The following is an 11,246-nucleotide window of genomic DNA, read 5'->3' on the forward strand; positions in this document are numbered from 1 at the left end:
AACTACTTAGTCACATTGGCTCATTATGATGATGCATTACCCGAGTGGGCGAGAGATACCTCTCCGCCATACCGAGTGACAAATCCCAGTCTCAATTCGTGCCAACCCAACTGACACTTTTGGAGATACCCGTAGTGCACCTTTTATAGCCACCCAGTTATGTTGTGAGTTTGGCACAACCCAAAGCATTCTACGGTATCCGGGAGTATGCACAATCTCATGGTCTAAGGAAATGATACTTGACATTGGAAAAGCTTTTAGCAAACGAACTACACGATCTTGTGCTATGCTTAGGATTGGGTCTTGTCCATCACATCATTCTCCTAATGATGTGATCCCGTTATCAATGACATCCAATGTCCATGGTCAGGAAACCATAACCATCTATTGATCAACGAGTAGTCAACTAGAGGCTCACTAGGGACATGTTGTGGTCTATGTATTCACACATGTATTATTATTTCCAGTTAATACAATTATAGCATGAACAATAGACAATTATCATGAACAAGGAAATATAATAATAACCATTTTATTATTGCTCTAGGGCGATATTCCAACAGTCTCCCACTTGCACTAGAGTCAATAATCTAGTTCACATCACTATTGATTGTAATGAATCACACCCATTGGGTTTCGATCATATCTCGCTTGTGAGAGAGGTATTAGTCAACGGGTTTGAATCTTTCAGATCCGTGTGTGCTTTACAAATCTCTATGTCATCTTCTAGATGCAGCTACCACACACTATTTGGAACTATTCCAAATAACTACTCTACTATACGAATCCGGTCTACTACTCAGAGTCATCCAAATTAGTGTCAAAGTTTGCATCGGCGTAACCCTTTACGACGAACTCCTTACCACCTCCATAATCGAAGAAAATTCCTTAGTCCACTAGTTACTAAGGATAACCTTGATCGTTGTCCTGTGATCCATTCCTGGATCACACTTGTACCCCTTGACTGACTCATGACAAGGCACACTTTAGGTGTGGTACACAGCATAGCATACTGTGGAGCCTATGTCTAAACCATAGGGGACGACCTTCATCCTTTCTCCCTCTTCTGTTGTGGTCAGGTCTTGAGTCTTACTCAATACCCACACCTTATAACACAGCCAAGAACTCCTTCTTTGCCGATCTATTTTGAACTCAATCAAAATCTTGTCATGGTGCATACTCATTTGAAAGTACTATCAAGCGATTTTGATCTATCCTTATAGATCTTGATGTTCAATGTTCAAGTAGCTTAATCCAGGTTTTCCATTGAAAAACACTTTTCAAATAACCCTATATGCTTTCTAGAAATTCTACATCATTTCCGATCAATAATATGTCAACAACATATACTCATCAGAAATGCTATAGTGCTCCCACTCACTTCTTTGGAAATACAAGTTTCTCATAAACTTTGTATAAACCAAAATCTTTGATCATCTCATCAAAGCGGTATATTCCAACTCCGAGATGCTTACTCCAGTCCTTAGAAAGGATTGCTGGAGCTTTGCATACTTGTTAGCATCTTTTAGGATTCACCAAAACCTTCTGGTTGTATCACATACAACCTTTCTCAAGAAAATCATTGAGGAAACAATGTTTTGACATCCTATCTGCAAGATTTCATAAACAATGCAGGAACTGCTAATATAATTTCAACAGACTCTTAGCATCGCTACGAGTGAGAAAGTCTCATTGTAGTCAACTCCTTGAACTTGTCAGAAAACATCTTAGCGACAAGTCGAGCTTTCTTAATGGTGACACTTACCATTATTGTCCGTCTTCCCTTTTAAAATCCATCTGTACCCAACAGCCTTACGGACCATCAAGTAGTTCTTCCAAAGTCTACACTTTGTTTTATACATGGATCCTCTCTCGGATTTTATGCTCGAGCCATTTGTCAGAATCCGGGCCCACCATCGCTTCTCCATAGCTCGTAGGTTCATTGTTGTCTAGCAACATTACCTCCAAGACAGGATTACCGTACCACTCTGAAGCAGTACATTTCCTTGTCGGCCTACGAGGTTTGGTAGTGACTTGATCCGAAGTTTCATGATCACTATCATCAGCTTCCACTTCAACTGGTGTAGGTGCCACAGGAACAACTTCATGTGCCCTGCTACAGATTGGTTGAAGTGATGGTTCAATAACCTCATCAAGTCTCCACCATCCTCCACTCAATTCTTTCAAGAGAAACTTTTCCTCGAGAAAGGACCCGTTTCTAGAAACAATCACTTTTGCTTCCGGATCTGAAATAGGAGGTATACCCAACTATTTTGGGTGTCCTATGAAGATGCATTTATCCGCTTTGGGTTTGAGCTTATCAGGCTAAAACTTTTCCACATAAGCTTCATAGTCCCAAACTTTTAAGAAATGACAGCTTAGGTTTCTCTAATCCATAGTTCATACGCTGTCATCCTCAACGGATTACGTCGTGCCCTATTTGAAGTGAATGCGGTTGTCTCTAATGCCTAACCATAAACGATAGTGGTAATTCGATAAGAGACATCATGGTATGCACCATATCCAATAGGGTGCAACTATGATGTTCGGACACACCATCACACTATGGTGTTCTAGGCGGTATTAGTTGTGAAACAATTTCCACAATGTCTTAATTGTACACCAAACTCATAACTCAGATACTCATCTCTATGATCATATCATAGACATTTTATCCTCTTGTCACGACGATCTTCAACTTCACTCTGAAATTACTTGACCTTTCAATAATTCAGACTTGTGTTTCATCAAGTAAATATACTCAGCATCTACTCAAATCATCTGTGAAGTAAGAACATAATGATATCCACTGTGTGCCTCAACACTCATTGGACTGCATACATCAAAATGTATTACTTCCAACAAGTTGCTTTCTTGTTCCATCTTACTGAAAACGAGGCTTTTCAGTCATCTTGCCCATGTGGTATGATTTGCATGTCTCAAGTGAGTCCAAATGATCCATCTGCATGGAGTTTCTTCATGCGTACCATACTAATAGACATGGTTCGCATGTCTCAAACTTTTCAAAAAACGAGTGAGTCCAAAAGAATCCATCAACATGGAGCTTCTTCATGCGTTTTATACCAATATGACTCAAATGGCAGTGCCACAAGTAGGTGGTACTATCATTACTATCTTATATCTTTTGGCATGAACATGTGTATCACTACGATCGAGATTCAATAATTCATTTTAGGTGCAAGACCATTGAAGGTATTATTCAAATAAACAGAGTAACCATTATTCTCCTTAAATGAAGAACCGTATTGCGATAAACATAATCCAATCATGTCTATGCTCAACGCAAACACCAAACACCAAATAACAATTATTTAGGTTTAACACCAATCCCGATGGTAGAGGGAGCGTGCGATGTTTGATAATATCAACCTTGGAAATACTTCCAACACATATCGTCACCTCGCCTTCAGCTAGTCTTTGTTTATTCTGTAGCTGTTTTATTTCGAGTTACTAACACTTAGCAACCAAACCGGTATCTTAATACCCTGGTGCTACTAGGAGTACTAGTAAAGTACACATTTAATACAATGTATATCCAATATACTTCTGTCAACCTTGCCAGCCTTCTCATCTACCAAGTATCTAGGGTAGTTCTGCTTCAGCGACCGTTCCCTCATTACAGAAGCACTTAGTCTCGGGTTTGGGTTCAACCCTAGATTTCTTCATTAGAGCAGCAACTGATTTGCCATCTCATGAAGTATCCCTTCTTGCCCTTGCCCTTCTTGAAACTAGTAGTTTTACTAACCATCAACAATTGATGCTCCTACTCGATTTCTACTTTCGCGGTTGAGGGAGTCCCGGATTAGGGGGTGTCCGGATGACCGGACTATAACCTTTGGCCGAACTCCTGGACTATGAAGATACAAGATTGAAGACTTCTTCCCATGTCCGGATGGGACTTTCCTTGGCGTGGAAGGCAAGCTTGGCGATACGGATATGTAGATCTCCTCCCATTGTAACCGACTCTGTGTAAGCCTAGCCCTCTCCGATGTCTATATAAACCGGAGGGTTTTAGACCGTAGGATGAACAACAATCATACCATAGGCTAGCTTCTAGGGTTTAGCCTCTCTGATCTCGTGGTAGATCTACTCTTGTACTACCCATATCATCAATATTAATCAAGAAGGAGTAGGGTTTTACCTCCATCGAGAGGGCCCGAACCTGGGTAAAAACATCGTGTCCCCTGTCTCCTGTTACCATCCGCCTAGACGCACAGTTCGGGACCCCCTACCCGAGATCCGCCGGTTTTGACACCGACATTGGTGCTTTCATTGAGAGTTTCGCTGTGCCGTCGCCATCAGGAAGGATGTCGCATCCCGTCTTTAAAGACGGCGTTGTTGCTAAAGGAGCTTTGGCTATCGGCCAAACTCCCCGGCTAGGCGGTTTTCTTATGACCGCCTGTTCGGCCGCCGCGCCGACGATGACTTCTCGGGTCATCGAAAACAATCTCCACCTCGTCTTGGAACTCGCCGAGCAGTTAGATCCGATGGAGCTCTCTTCCTTAAACGAGCTCTTGGATCGCATCGCCGCCCTGGGAGTCGCTACAGACTATGATCTGATAGGGCTTAAACCTGATCCGAGAGAGATTGACTCTCCCCAGGTCACCCACCACGTCGCAGTGGTGGAAGAACAATGCGGCGAATCTTCACCCATCTTAAGGACCAGATATGTCCGGATTCCCAATCCCTCCAAGCCGGATATCCGCGGAGGGGAGGACGTCACTCAAGCCCTGAACCTAAAGTCAGGCAGCAGGCCAGATTCATTGGACAACATCCAAGAACCTAAGCTTCCGAGTTCAGAAACTCCTTGGCCCCTGAGCCTCAGATCGGGCGAGGTTCCGGATTTAAATCCACCCGCCCACCCAAACATAAGGGATCTATCCCAAATTAGGCAAGAGCCCATGGAAACAGTACACCATTACTGGGCCAGATTCCTCCTGGTTATGAACAGGATAGAGGACTGCCGCGAGGAGGATGCAATTTCATTCTTCTGCAATAATTGCATGGACATCGGAATCCTCAACGCCATAAGTCACCGTGAAATTACACGCTTCGCTGACTTAGCATCCATAGTATGAAAATACTGTGCGATGGAAAGTGTCCGAAAACCCGAAATAAAATTCTGGGACAATCCGGCCCTGAATACAACCACAGTCCAAAACAAAAGGGCGCATTATCGCCAGGCACCTGGGACAAACACCAAAAAGGAAAAACCCTCTATAGGGTATGGAACCGTACTAGAGGGATGGCTCAATGGACCCTGTAAAATTCATAGTACAGAGGGCGCCACACCAACTCATAGCCTTAGAGCATGCTGGATACTCCGGCAGGTGGCCAGAAGTGGCGAGGAGCTTCTAACTCCAGAATCCGCAGAGCACCAGCCCAGGAATACCGGTACGGTATCAACAGTCTTCGAGACTTTCGCATCAAACAATATGTGGAAACAAACACTCCGCAGCCTTACCGAAGTCTACCAGGTAGCAACAATAAACCCATGGAGTGACATGGCTATTACCTTTAATGCAGTGATGAACCTAAATTCCGAACAGCCCGAGCACCAGCCGCATTGGTCCTCAGTCCAATAGTGGACGGCTTTCGACTTACCAAGGTACTCATGGACGGTGGCAGCGGATTGAACCTCATTTATGAGGAAACCCTTCAAAAAATGGAAATAGACTGGAGCCGCATTGAGCGAAGCAACACAACCTTTAGAGGAATAATCCCCAGTCGAGAAGCGCGCTTCACAGGAAAAATCACACTGGATGTGGTGTTCGGCACGCCGGATAATTACAGGTCCGAGGAGGTCACGTTTCAAGTGGCCCCGTTCAGCAGCGGATACCACGCCATGTTAGGGCGAGAGGCATTCACAATATTTCAAGCTATACCCCATTACGGGTACATGAAGCTCAAAATGCCCAGACCCAACGGAATCATCACTCTTACTAGTGACCCAGACATAGCATTCCGCACCGAGAACAAGACAGCCGCACTGGCCCTTGAGGCACTATCCGAAGCCCTAGCGGCCGAAGAACTGACTGCGTTGTGCTCCACGGTGAACAGGGACGACGTAATACTCGATAAAAGATCCAAGTCCACCTCCTTTAAACCGGCAGACGAAATAGTCAAATTCCAAGTCCATCCAACGGACCCTACAAAAACGGCCTCCATGGTGGCGCAATTAAACCCTAATGTAGACGCCGCACTACGAGAATTCCTACGCGAAAATTGGGACATTTTTGCCTGGCACCCTTCAGACATGCCAGGAATCCCACGCAGGCTGGCCGAGCACAGCATAAACATCCTAAAAGGATTCAAGCCTGTCAAGCAGGCTCTTCGATGTTTCTCTGAGCCTAAGAGACAAGCCATGGGAGAGGAGCTAGCCAAACTACTGGAGGCGGGATTCATCAGAGATATAAAACATCCGGATTGGCTAGCAAACCTGGTGATGGTACCAAAGAAGGACAAATCCTGGCGCCTATGCGTCGATTTCAAGGACCTCAACAAGGCTTGCCCAAAGGATCTCTTCCCCCTCCCCCGCATCGATCAAATTATCGACACCACCGCAGGACACGATTCATTGTGTTTCCTCGACGCATACTCCGGCTACCATCAAATTAAGATGGCAGAGCCAGACCAAGCCGCAACGGCATTCATCACCCCATACGGCCCATTCTGCTTCAACACAAAGCCCTTTGGGCTCAAAAAGGCCGGCGCAACATATCAGTGCATGATTCAGACATGTCTGGCAAACCAGATCAGCAAAACAGTGGAGGCATACGTAGATGACGTGGTCGTAAAAACCAAACATGTCGAAACTCTAGTAGACAACTTGAGGATCACATTCGATAACCTCCAAACATATGACATCAAGCTTAACCCAGAAAAATGCGTTTTCGGCGTACCAGTCGGAAAGCTCTTGGGCTTCATTGTATCCGGTAGAGGAATTGAAGCAAACCCAGCCAAGATCCGAGCTTTGTCACAATTGGATATTCCAAAGGACCTCAAACAAATACAAAAATTGACTGGATGCGTGGCGGCTCTAAGCCGCTTTATATCCCGCTTGGGAGAAAAGGCATTACCCCTTTATCGCCTCCTCCGGCGCACCGAACACTTCGACTGGACGGATGCTGCCACGGCCGGACTCGAAGAAATAAAAGCCATATTGGGAACAAACCCGGTCCTGGCCGCGCCTAACATCAGCGAACCAATGCTATTATACATTGCAGCAACTCATCAAGTTGTAAGCGCAGTGCTCGTCGTCGAACGAGAAACGGACGGACACAAATTCCCCCTTCAAAAACTAGTTTACTACGCGTCCACTATCCTCACTCCATGCAAGTCACGGTACCCGCATTATCAAAAGATAGCGTACACAATGTTTATGGTATCCCGGAAGCTGTGACACTACTTTCAAGAGTGTTCAATAACAGTAGCCTCCGAAGTACCTCTTAACGACATTATAAACAACCGCGATGCGACAGGCCGGATTGCCAAATGGGCCATAGAGCTCCTCCCGTTCGACATAACCTACAAGCCACGGCGAGCCATCAAGTCACAAGTTTTGGCCGACTTCGTCGCCGAATGGACTGAAGCCGAACTCCCTAAAGAGTACGGCACATATTCCAATTGGGTCATGCACTTCGACGGCTCCAAAATGTTAGCTGGTCTGGGGGCTGGCGTCGTTTTGACGTCCCCAACAGAAGATACAGTTCAATACGTACTCCAGATAATGTATACAGACTCCAATAATGCAGCCGAATACGAGGCCCTTCTACACGGTCTCCGGATGGCAGTCTCCATGGGCATTCAACGCCTAGAGGTGTGTGGGGATTCGAACCTTGCGATATCCCAAATAAATGGAGACTTTGATGCCAAGGATCCAAAAATGGTAGCTTATCGCAACGCCGTCCTAAAAATGTCAGCTCGGTTCGAAGGGCTCGAATTTCACCATATAGCCCGGGAAAACAATCAGGCAGCAGACATCTTGGCACGCATCGGCGCAAAGCGCGATGCAGTCCCCCCCAACATTTTCTTGGAGAGGCTATTCAAGCCATCAGTATCATGGGAAGGGGAATCCGGAAATAACAGCCCGGACCCAACCGCACCACCTGACACCGAACATTCTGACACAACGGGAGGCTCTGCCAATGAAGTAACATCCTCAGCCCACGTAATAATGGCAGTCATTGCCCCATGGATAGAACCATTCCTAGCCTACTTAACTCGGCTGGAACTCCCCAAGGACCAAAACGAGGCACGCTGCATAGTGCGACGATCTAAAGCCTATAAAGTCCACGAAGGAGAGCTGTATAAGAAAAGCACCACCGGAGTCCTTCAAAGGTGTATCTCCGAAGAGGAAGGGCGGAACCTTCTGGCTAAAATTCATGCCGGACTCGGCGGGCACCACGCCACATCCCGGGCCCTTGTAAGCAAGGCCTTCCGTATTGGATTTTATTGGCCGACGGCCCGGGCAGATGCTCAGGACATAGTCCAACGATGCGTCGGTTGCCAATTATTTGCTAACCAAAGCCATATGCCACCCATCGCCCTCCAAACTATACCCATCACCTGGCCCTTTGCGGTCTGGGGGCTTGACATGGTTGGACCACTTAAAGGGGGAACCCACAAGCAAAAATACTTATTGGTCATGGTTGACACAATGGATAGAGGCCAAGCCTGTTAAGACGGCTGAATCCGGACCGGTGATAGACTTCATATCAGGGGTCGTACACTGTTACGGCGTCCCCCACAGCATCATCACTGATAACGGCACGAACTTTACGGCCGACGACATAAAACTCTGGTGCAAAAACATGGGCATCAAGCTCGACTACGCTTCAGTCTATCACCCACAAACTAACGGTCATGTCGAGCGAGCAAATGGTCTAATCATGAGCGGCATCAAACCCAGACTAGTGCGGTCCCTCAAGGAATCTAACAGGCACTGGGTAGAGGAGCTCGACTCCGTACTCTGGGGGCTGCGGACCACGCCGAATAGCACTACCGGATTCACACCATTCTTTATGGTATATGGCGCAGAGGCAGTTCTTCCCTGCGACATAATTCATGACTCGCCTCGCATGCGCATGTACGAAGAAAGAGAAGCCGAACTCGATCGGCAGGACAGTTTGGACGCCTTGGAGGAGGAGTGCGATGTGGCAAAACCCCGTTCCGCATTCTATCAACAGCAGGCTCGAAGATATCAAAGGAGAGAAGTACGGGCCAAAACTTACAATGTTGGCGAATTAGTTCTATGCCTGCCGGACAATAAAAAGGACAAACTCAAGCCCAAATGGGAAGGTCCCTTCATAATCGACCAAGTCCTGACTGGCGGAGCGTACCGTCTACGAAATGCGTCGGATAACCGACTCGAGCCGAACCCATGGAACGCAGCCCGTCTAAGAAGATTCTACGCCTAGCGCCGGACTCTGTGTTCGTCTCCTTCGTCTATTCATTTTTTTACATATTAGTTGTCTTATATTTCTCTCCTTCTCCCTCCTTTTCTCTTACAGCCTTTGAGGGCTGGTTTGCGCCTTGTTCGCAAACAATTGACGCGCCATCCGCGCTCATTATACCTGGGGGCTTCTTTAACAGAAGCTTGTTTATACGGGCCTCATGCCCAACACATGTGTCACACTTCCGCATGTACATTTTATTCACCATTATATGCATCGATGTGACTTAGGTTTTCGCCAATCTGGGTTGCCTGGCTCCTGTGCTTACCCCTACGTTCCCGATTGTTCGGCTAGGTGGTAAAGGGAGCACCTCTGCGATTGTTACTGCCGGGTTAGCCGGATGTGTACCTCAGACTAGGTGAAGCCGAAAGCTAGCGTTCTTAAGGGAATTTCGGTCGGTGAACTAAAAGATGATTTTTACCTCGTTTATTTATCCGCCCCCAGATGCTTTTCTGCTTTTTTCGCAGTCCGGACATGCACTTTAGGGCATGCCTCCCAGGGAAAGGAACCCCTAACGCAACTATTCTCCTTGGAAGATGTTTCTTACTAACCATGTAATATAACATAACTAGTTGGGCACTTGTCTGATAAAGCACTAATGACCCCTACGCCTGGTCTCCACGCATGCCCCGGTTCTTACATAACCGAGAGGGTATTCGGTCACACTCCGGACTATCGGGTCCCGAGGTTGAAGCGAAAAGGTCCGCCATGACAAACGATCTACAATCCGGCTAGAAGGCATTTTACATCTCATTTTAAATTACATAATCAATTTGACTGGGTATATCCCTCTTTAATACCATCCAATAGGCTGTCTAGTTTACAGTCCTGTTGGGAATATGTGGAGGCCAACTCTAGCTAGCTGTACACTAAACTGACAGGGATCTCCTTCCCATCAGGGCCTACAGATCCGACCTCGGCCATGTGGTTTGGGTCAGCCTTCGTGTACCGCGTCTTCACCATGGCGCAGGCCTCCCTGGCGCCTTGACGGCAGGGCGATATCTTCCATAACCAGAAGCACCGCCGCGCTCCCTTCAGCTTCTCTGCAAGCTCTCCAAGGACTTCGGGCATGGAGATGGACGGCCACAAGGCCTGGGCAACGCCTTGCATCACCTGCCGAACTCGTTCGTGTAGTTGTGACAGCTCGGGAAGAAGGTCACCCGTAGAACCGGGCATTTCCTCCGCAGGTTGACCTGTCAGCATACCTACAGACATAATTCTGTCAATCGACTTCCTCGTCGAACTCTTCTTTTCGTAGTTCATTCAAGCACTTACTAAAAATGCCGCGTCGAAGCCGCCGATTCTCCTTCACAGAGTCCGACAGCTGAGCACGAACGTCCTTTAGTTCCTCGCCCAGCTGGGTGTTGGCATCTTGGAGCTTATTCTTCTCTTGCCTCACCCTCGTAAGCACGCTCTCACCAGCCTTTAACCGGCGTAAGAGTTGTTGTTTGTCCGGATCCACTCCGGTGCCATCTGCAATGTTATTGTGAGATTTTTACACATGCCGCACTTCGCAACATGCTTATCTTTCGAAACATATATTACCAGTGGGGGTCTCCTTGGCCTCCCCGGCCGCGGCTAGTGCGTCCTCAAGATGGGTGTTGCACTCTTCTAGCTCCTGGGACAGTTGGGTATTCTTTTCTGGAAGATCCTGCATAACAAATGATCCTTAAATCAGTTATTCTAACTGTTTCAAGTCTCGGGGGCTACTGATATATATAACCATCAAATTTTCTCACTCATATGTCTTTTACATACTGCTTTGTGGCT

The sequence above is a fragment of the Triticum aestivum genome, chromosome 7B, assembly GCF_018294505.1.
Source record: "Triticum aestivum cultivar Chinese Spring chromosome 7B, IWGSC CS RefSeq v2.1, whole genome shotgun sequence".
NCBI lineage: Eukaryota > Viridiplantae > Streptophyta > Magnoliopsida > Poales > Poaceae > Triticum > Triticum aestivum.